The sequence below is a fragment of the Dipodomys spectabilis genome, unplaced genomic scaffold (genome assembly GCF_019054845.1).
Source record: "Dipodomys spectabilis isolate Male_0828 unplaced genomic scaffold, ASM1905484v1 ptg001388l, whole genome shotgun sequence".
NCBI classification, from domain to species: domain Eukaryota; kingdom Metazoa; phylum Chordata; class Mammalia; order Rodentia; family Heteromyidae; genus Dipodomys; species Dipodomys spectabilis.
The window spans coordinates 10,024-20,046 of NW_024872065.1; positions in this window are offsets into that span (position 1 = coordinate 10,024).

Below are 10,023 nucleotides of genomic sequence, written 5' to 3' on the forward strand. Positions count from 1 at the left end.
GATCTCAGCCTCCACATTAGCTAAGATTATAGGCATGAGCTACCAGTGTCCAGCTTTTATCTATTCTTCTACAGCAGCTCCAAGGTCTCCTTGAGATTTATCTACCAGGTAAGAAAGCTAGGAAAATTCTGTCTTCATCTTCTCAGAGCCTGTCACCACCTCCCCCACAACCCAGGGGAACCTTGTCCCAGACTCCCTATGTTAGTGAAATGAACTCCCTTCTCATTGTTTAGTACACTCCTTCCCCTCTCCACAGATTAGCATGCTCCCTTCCTAGGCAACACTAGGCCCATTTAAAAAGACAGTAAATAATCAGCCTCCAACCCCTTTACAAACTTGAGATGGCACTTCTCTGGGGCAGCTACCACCATATAAGGTAACAAGAGCCCCTTAGTGTGACCTTCAGGTCTGGGCAGATGCAGGGCCTCTTACCTACTATTTGGACAGCAGCCTAGTCTGCCATGATGAAGCCCCTGGCCCTCATGTCCACACCAGGTCTCCACCTTCTAGGCACTTGTATCACCTCTTAAACCTCCGAGGTTATACAGGTCACCTCAGACAATACCTAGTGATTCTTCTCACTTCTCCCCTGTGAGAAGGGGTCTTGCCAGCCCCTCTCCCAGCAATAAACCTTCCTTTGTTCTCTATACATGGCTGTCTGTGTGGTTCTCTGGCAAAGGGCAAATACTGTTCTTTTACCTAAAAATCATTTACCATCCCTCTAAATTACCGATACTCCCCCACTCCATGGTGCAGAGCATAGGTTAAGTGTTTTTTGTTTTTAAATCTCACTGGATTGTGGATTGATCATCTCCAACAACAAAATAGGATGAGTGTATCTTTGTCTCCAGTTCGTTGATCTCAGCAGACTTAAACCTTTGGAAGGAAAAAAGGTTTCTCTGCATCCTATGTGCTTTTCAGAAACCACCTTACTATGAAGTACCAGTCTGGTTAGTTTCTTAACATTATTCTTAATTTTTGGGTGCCAGTGGTTCATACCTGGAATCCTAGCTACTCAGGAGGCTGAGATCTGAGGAGGCTGAGCGCTAGCCTTGAGCTGAAGAGCAGAGGGACAGCACTGAGGCCCAGAGTACAACGCCCATGACCTACAAAAAAAAAAAAGAAAAAAAAAGAAACAACCTGAGAAGTCTGTGAGACTTTACCCCCAATTAACCACCAAAAGCCAGAAATGAGATGGGGCTCAAATGGTAGAGCATCAACCTTAAACACAACAACTAAGGGAAAATGTTCTGGCTCTGTGGTCACACCCCAGTAATGGCACAAAACAACAAGAACAAAAACACGATATTTCTAATACCCACTGTCATATTTATTAATTTGCTTGTTTACCACCTAGATGTCTCTTCTACAAGAATGTAAGGCACATATCTTGATGGTTACATAGCTGGTACAACAATAAATGTACTGAATGAATGGATGAATGACTAGATTCATCAAACAACAATGAATCAATCTTATTTGCATTTGACCACTGTCTAAAGCCCACAATACTCATTTGCAATAACCAAATTAGGTACAATAGTCAAATAACCTCATGAAGTAGGATAGATAGTAGCTTTCTGTTTTTCTTCAGCATAAAAATAAAACAAATGCACAGAAATGGAGGGACAAAGGATGAACAAAAAGCAGTGGTAAGCCTGGAGCCAGTGGTTCACACCTGTAATTCTAGCTAGTCAGAAAGCTGAGATCTGAGGATCATGGTTCAAAGCCAGCTGGGCCAGGAAAGTCCATGAAGCCCTTATCTCCAATAAACCATTAGAAAATGGGAAGTGGTGCTGTTGCTCAAGTGGCACAGTGTTTGCCTTGAGCTGAAGAGCATAGGAACAGCGCCCAGGTCCAGAGTTCAAGCCGCACAACCGACAAAAAATAAATAAAAGAACAGAGGGGAAAGCTGAAAATATATGAAGGCAGGAGCCACCTCCTCCCTAGAGCTTCCCTCTGCTACCATCCATTCTGATTTTCACTTTCTCAGAACTCTCTAAGAAATCTGTCTCCCTTCTCATCATCAGTTATAGAAGATGTAAACTTCTAGAGTGTAGATCAGTGGCTGCACCTTGGATCCCTTGTACCATTCATGATGTCAAGCACACAACAGGCTCTTAAATGGCCTCCAATTCTGTCACACTCCTCCCCTGAAGAGCTGGAGTCTGGTGCTCTTTCTCCACAGAGGCAGCATTTCAGGTATATTTCTAACTAAGAGAAGAGAGTGTCAAGTATTATGGATATGTTCAGACTACATTTAGGTCAAAGAAGGAATGGAGCTGTCAGCTTGATCTCTTCCTCCTTCTGAATAACTTGCTATAGGGAAATCAAGCTACAACACAATATTGTAAGCAGACCACCCAGCTCCAGTTGAGACCCCAGAAGGATGAAGAGCTAGACATCATGACTATAATTTCACATGACCCAGACCACTTCATACAGCACGGTGCAAATCCCGGAACCATAGAAACTATGAGGTGTCTGTACTATAAGTCACCAGATTCTAGAATTTGTTAGGAAAGGTGAGGAGAGCAGTGGAAGGGAAAGAAGGGGAGGGGAGGTAAGGGGGAAGGAACTTGAACTTGGCCTAGGTGATGTCCCTGAGCTTCTTTTGCTTAAGGCTAGCACTCTACCACATGAGTCACAGCACCACTTCTGGCTTTTTGTGTTTATGTGTACTGAGGAACCCAGGGCTTCATACGTGCTAGGCAAGCACTCTATCACTAAGCCATCTTCCCAGCCCTGGGAGCAGTTTTTTGTACCTACCACACAGTATTTAGTTTGGATCCAGAACAAAACTGTTTGTGTCAATGTAGCTGGAACTCAGATCAAACTGAGAGATATTGCAGTCAAATAACAAAGAACAAGGACCATGTATTCACGCACAGGTATTCAATGCTTCTGGTAGAGCTCTCTTAATCAGGAGAGTGGCTTTAGTTAAAGAACATGTATGGGCAGTGGGCTTCATTAATCCTCTGTGGAAGGGAGGATCTTTTCTAAGAATTAAAAAAGGAACAGAAGGCTCTAGAAGAGATTAAGACAGTTATCCTTGCCTCTGGGTCCCTTGGTGTGCTATGGCTGACGGTAGCATAACAACAATCTCTGCCTCTGTCTTTGCAGGGCTAGTCTTTCCAGCAAAGTAGGATTAAGGCCCCACTCTATTCCAGCAGGAACACCCCCTTAACCATGTAACTACAATAACCCTATTTCTAACTAAGGCCATTTCTGAGGAATGAGGCTTAGAATTTAAACAAGTTTGTTATTGTTACTCTGTGTGTGTATGTGTGTGTGTGTGTGTGTGTGTGTGTGTGTGTGTGTGTGTGTGTGTGTGTGTGTGTGTTGTGCTGGTACTGGGGCTTGACTTCTGGGCCTGGGAGCTGTCCCTTAGCTTTTTCACTTAAGGCTTGTTCTCTACCACTTGAGCCAGACTTCTGCTTCTGACTTTATGGTGGTTAACTAGACACTAATTGGACATTGCTGCCTGAGTAGGCTTTGAACTATGATCCTCAGATCTCAGCCTCCTGAATAACTAGGATTACAGGTGTGGGCCACTGATGCCTAGCTTCACAGATCTTATTTGAAGAAACAATTCCATCTGTGACTCCTTTTATCCCTTCGTGGGAGCTGTGGGCCTAAGAAAAGACGGAGTCACTGGACTGCAGCCTTTCTGCTTAAGACCTATCTCTGGACCCACAGGACATTCACACCGGCTGCAGCAAACACCTTACCCCCAACACAGTAAACAGAGCTCCACATTTCCAGAACAAAATCTAACCCCAAAGAGACTCTTTTGTGCTTTAAAATACCATCTGAATTATGTAACTGCAGCCCTCTATACATCATCTTTATTATAGTAATAAAAACTGGTTTTAAAAGACATCTGAAGGGAGAGAACTAGACAGATCCTCACTCAGAGACACCACCCACAAAGCCATGTAGGCCAAAGGGATGGACAGATTGATATTAATGGACAATTTTAAGAGGAAGTCTCCAATCAAAGTTCAGGCTAAGAACTAGCTGCTTTTCCAGAAAGCTCATCCTTCTGAGGCCTCTGATCTCACCAGAGGAGATGAGAGCACAAGAATGCAGCCTCTTGAGGGAAAATGTGTAGTGTCACCTAGCACCAAGAGCAGAATAACTTCCAAATGACATACAAGGGAACAGCAGCAGACAAGAGTCCTGGATGGCCAGGCATCCATGGCTCAACCCTATAACCCTAGTTAGTCAAGATGCTGAGATCTGAGGATTGAGATTTGAAACCACATAGGGAAGACAAAGCCTTCAAACTCTTACCTCCAATTAAACACCTTAAAGCCAAAAGTAGAGTATAGCTCAAATGGTAGATTCACAGCCTTGAGCAAAAAATGCTAAAGGCAGATGGGAGCCGGTGGCTCATGCCTATAATCCTAGCTACTTAGGAGGGTGAGATTTGAGGATCACAGTTCAAAGCCAGCATGGGAAGGATATTCCACAAGACTCTCATCTTCAATTAATCACCAGAAAACTGGAAGTGGTTCTGTGGCTCATGTGGTAGAGCACTTACCTTGAGCTGAAGAGCTGAGGGATAGTGCTCAGGCCCAGAGTTCCAGCTCCACGACTTACCAAAAATAAAAGAAAGAACTGCTTAGGGACAGTGCCTAAGCCCTGAGTTCAACCCCCAATATTAAGACACACACACACACACACACACACACACACACACACACACACACACACACACACACACGGAATCTCAGCAGGAACACAGCAGTCAGTCAAGATATTGAGTGCTACTATATGCTTGTCTTTACTATGGAAGAAGCAGTATATGAGACAGATGAGGTCCTGAATCTTACAGTGCTTACGACCTACTGAAGCAGAAAAACAAACATGTAAACCAACAAGGAAGGTGATTCTAGCCAGTGTATCATTCACAGGTATGTTGCAGAGTGATAAGGGAATTTCCAAATGTCAGCTCTAACAGATGCTTATCAAACCAGATGTCTATGGTTCATTTCTGTAATCCAAGTTACTCAGGAGGCTGCTATATAAGGGACCACGATTTGATGCCAACTCTCGTAGGAAACATCCATGAGACTCTTATCTTCAATTAACCACCAATCTGTAACTCAAGTGGAAGAGTACCAGCCTTGAGCAAAAATGTTCAGGGTCAGCACCCAGGCTCTGAGTTCAGGACCCAGGATGAACACAAACAAACAAAAAAAAAAAACAATAACAACAAAAAAGGCTGTCTGAGATGACACTAGAGCTGAGACCTAAAAGGTGAAAAGAATCAAGTCAAAGTTGTTAGGAAGAGCATTAATTCATTCTATGAGTAAAGATCTAAGGGAGGAAGTGAGCCTCCTGTGTAAGACAGCCAACAGGCTGGAGTGCGATAGTGAACACAACCAACACACACAAAATGAGGCTGGAGGGATACACAGGAGGCAGACAAGGCAGGAGCTTGGACTTGAGCAGTAGCTGCAAGGCACTAATGAATTTTAGAAAAGAGAAAGGAGCCTCTGAATTTACTCATAAATGCATTCTCTGGCTGGGTATTAAGAATGGACTGAGATTCCAGCAGAGGTGGGGAGAAGAGCTGGGAGCCTTGAGCTGGAATCCAGGAAAGCTAGACAGGGTAGGAGGAGAGAAATGGGTGGAGTCAGAATCAAGGTTTGGGCCTGACTCAGTAGGGAACTCAGATCTTAACTAAGATCCCAGGGCTGAACTCACTCTCCCAACTCACACAAAATACAGATAAGGACACAGAGGCTTTGCCAATTCAAGGGTCTACCCAGAGTCAAACAGTTCAGGATGACCCCCACCTCACAATGCAGGACTTCTACCAGGAAGAAATCAGAAGAGGAGTTCGCAAATAAAGCTTTATTGAAACACAGCATATTCAGGTGATGAATGTACTATGTGCAGCAATACATACTACAGTGGCAGAAGCGAGTGGCTATACTGGAGACTGTATTATACACAAAACCTAAATTAGGCTCTGGACTAAATGATCACAGACAACATACTGGTTAAATTTGGAACTAGAGCTTCCAGAGACAAAAGAAGTATAAGTTTCAGAGGGTAAATCTTGGGGATCCTCTCCCCAGCCAAAGGCTCACCAAAGAGGCTGTCCTGCTGAGAAGACTCCTTCAACATTACTTCACTCCTGGGAAGGCCTTAGGAAAATGACAAACACACCATAACATCCATGCCACTATGCTTGTACAAATTATATTCTATAAGCATTTCCAAAAGACAGAGTTGAATTCTACCTGCCAGGAAAGATAAAGGAGACAAAAATGATGAAAACCTCTAAATCACTATGGGCCACAGCAGATTACCTAAGCCTTGCTGAGCTTTACTGAGTGAGATCCCCAACACTGGGGTGTATTCAAGTCAAAGATGGCTGTCCATCTGACAGAGAAAAAAGTTAAGAGAGATAGAGATTAAGAGAGATAGGACACGGCTGGGAATGTGGTTTAGTGGTAGAGTGCTTGCCTAGCATACATGAAGCCCTGGGTTTGATTCTTCAGTACCACAAAAACAGAAATAGCCAGAAGTGATGCTGTGGCTCGAGTGGAAGAGTGCTAGCCTTGAACAAAAAGAAACTCAGGGACAGTGCCCAGGCCCTGAATTCAATTCCCAGGACTGGCACAGAGAGGAGGGGGAAGAGGTTGGAAGGGAGAAGGAGGGACAGGACACGGAGCGGAGCAATTGTGGGTTCCAAAATGGTGTCTTATAGCCACTACACACACACACACACACACACACACACACACACACACACACACGCAGCCTAACACAAACTGGGAATGAGGGAGGAGGAATGACACAAATACACACAGAGAGAGGAGAGGGTTGAAAGCAGGGTTGGGGTAAAAGAAGCACAGTAACACCACAAGGAGAACCCCACAAGCCCAGGGGGAAGGAATCCATACCTGGGCTTTCCTGCCCTTTACCTGCTGCAGAGGGAAAGAGTACTAAACCTGATGATTCAGGTTAAAAGTCATCAAATGTCCCTTTAATACATCTGGCATGGCACCTGGCAGCCCTTCTTAATGTGGCCCATTGTTCCCTGGCAGGGCTTTGGTGGCAGGAGCAGTCAGCTCTCTTGCCAATTGCCAGGGGAATGCAGAGAGCAGAGGGAGGAGACGGCATGGAGGAGGGAGAAAAAGGCAGGAGCACTCAGACCCATGCAACGATGCCTCTAGAAGACCTTCTTCCCACAGCCCACCCCAGATGAAAAGATGACTCACCCCCTTGCCACAGCACCTGACAGCTGCCCCAAGGAAGGCCAGGTGGGAAGAGGTATGGGTCAAAAAACGAAAAAGCCCCACCCTATCCTTTCTTCCTATGATAGTCCTCGGTCTTAAACACAGGGGCCTGCCTGGGCACTGGCCCTAAGCTTTTGTGATCGAGGATAGTGCTCTATTACTTAAGCCACAGCTCCACATCTGGCTTTTTTTGGTGATTCACTGGACATAAGAGTCTCCTAGATTTTGAACCATGATCCTCAGATCTCAGCCTCCTGAGTAACTAGGATTACAGGCATGAGTCACTAGCTTCTGGCTCTGACAAGCCCAGTTTTAGCTGTACTCTGCTAGTATGGGAGACAGGTAAAGCTCTACTTTACAGGCCAGGAAACAGATGGTCCAGGGAGGTTAAATGTCTGGCCTCCTGAACTCAGTCAAACACAGCAACCAAACAAGCCAGGCACCAGTGGCTCATGCCAGTAATCCTAGCTACTCAGGAGGCTGATATCTGAGGATCATGGTTCAAAGCCAGCATGGGCAGGAAAGTCTGTGAGACTCTTATCTCCAATTAACCACCAGAAAACAGAAAGTGGGCTGTGGGTCAATTGGTACAGCAATAGCCTTGAGCTGAAGAGCTGAGGGACAGCGCCCAGGCCCAGAGTTCAAGCTCCACCACTGACCAAAAATCAAAACAAAAAAGAAGCGATGGGCTAAACGAATGGCAGCTAAATGAATAGACTTATTTATTATATATCCTCCTCATTACGATTCTTATTAGTAGTATTTTATGTTGTGTCTTTCATCATCTAAGAAAGCTGAGAAAAATTCTGCATTCACAGCTTCAACTTCTCAAAAACCCAAGAAAAAGAAGAAAAACTGGGGCTGCTTTTTGTTTGGCCCTTCCTTCTCCTATCTCTATTCAGCAGAGGGCAGCAAACAGGAAGCATGGAAAGATCAAAGAGTGAGAAAGAGAGCCACATGGAGAAACAGCTACATATTCATAAATACACACCTACCCACCCACAGCAAGCAGAATTGTTATCTTCCTCTAGCTTTCAAAGTATGAACATTCCGCCTCCTCCAGGGCGGGGGACGGGGGAGGGAGGGGATGTTGGAAGTTGAAGAGACAGAAGTTCTTTCTCAGCTCAAGAGATTTTCAGTGAGCTGTCTTTGCATGCAAATGAGAGAGGGGCAACTCTCAGAGCAGGGAGAGGAAGGCAGCCACAGAACTGACAAGATAATTCTCAATGAAGACAGCTTTCAACTACTCATCTTGAGGGAATATGGCTGGCAAACCTAACACCCAAGCTCTTCCCAGTGAGAAACTGAGGCCCCTGACATTAGCATCTCAGCACAGGGGTGTCCGAGAGTGCTGATCTACAGGATGCAGGTTCAGTGCTCCACAAGGACAGGGCTAGAGTGGCAAACGGGTGGCCTGTTGAGGGTCAAGTCTAGTCTCCTCGATATCGGCAGGGATCTGGCATGGACATCTGTCAGCCTCTTCTCAACTATCTTTCCCACCCCCACAACCAGGAGTAGCCAGCCTCTCTGTGTAAATGCTCTTTCAATATGACCAGGGTGGCCCAATCCCATCCCTAGCTCTAAGGTAGGATAAGTCACCCAGCACAGCCCATCTTCCTGACTAGTGATTGAGAATGAATCCTATCATAATAACACATCAGATCCAAAGTGGACCAATAAGACTCAAAGAGATCATGCTAAGATAATAGGAAAAGACATTTCTTATCTTTTCTACAGAGGCCACAGAGACAGATTCTCTCCTCTAGGTTCTGCATATGGATATAATGTCAGAAAGCATTATCATATTTTACCACCAAGGTGAGGAGGGGTGAGAGGAGTAGAGTGCTCAGTCTAAGATAAAGGCAGAACCAAGAGAACTCAGAGAGAAAAAGCCCATGCCCTGACAGTCCCACAAACCTCCAGATCACACCATACCTGAAGCCAACTAGAGCTAGTGTTTCTTCTTAATCATTTAAGCCTGCCTGGCTCAATTTATTACTTGCACATGATAGTGAACTGGCCCTACTTTCCATGCATAGCAGTGACAGTGCCACATGGCACGTGTGATTTACTTTCTCTACTTTCCTATTGAAGCCCTTCAGGTTATTCTGCCTTCAGGTTATTGTACTTTCCCTTACTTTAAAAGTAAATCCAGGCATGGTGATTCAGGCCTGTAATCCTAGCTAAGGAGGAGGTAAAGAGTGAAGGATCAGAGTCAGCCTTAGTCAAAAAACCAAAACAAGAAGTTTGAGAGACTTCATATCAACCAACGACTTGAAGCAGTGGGGCATGCTTGATATCTCAGCTATGGGAGAAGCACAATGGCACATGTTTATCTTTCCCAGTGACAAAAGGAAGCAACAGAATCACATTGCAGGCATAAAATGAGATCCTACCTTGAAAATAACCAATACAAAATAAGGCTAGAGGCATGGAGTAAGTGCTAAGCTCCTACTTAGCAAGGGCAAAGCCCCAAGTTTAATCCTCAATATAACCAAATTTAAATAAAAAATTATAAACCAAGTGCCTATAATTCTAGCAACTCAGGTGACTGAGAGCAGGAGGAAACAGTTTAAGGCTAGCAAGGAAGCTGGGGGCCAGTGGCCCACGCCTGTAATCCTAGCTTCTCAGGAGGCTGAGATCTGAGGATCACAGTTCGAAACCAGCCCAGGCAGGAAAGTCCGTGAAACTTATCTCCAATAAACCACCAGAAAACCGGATCTGACACTGTAGCTCAAGTGGTAGAGTGCTAGTCTTGACCTGA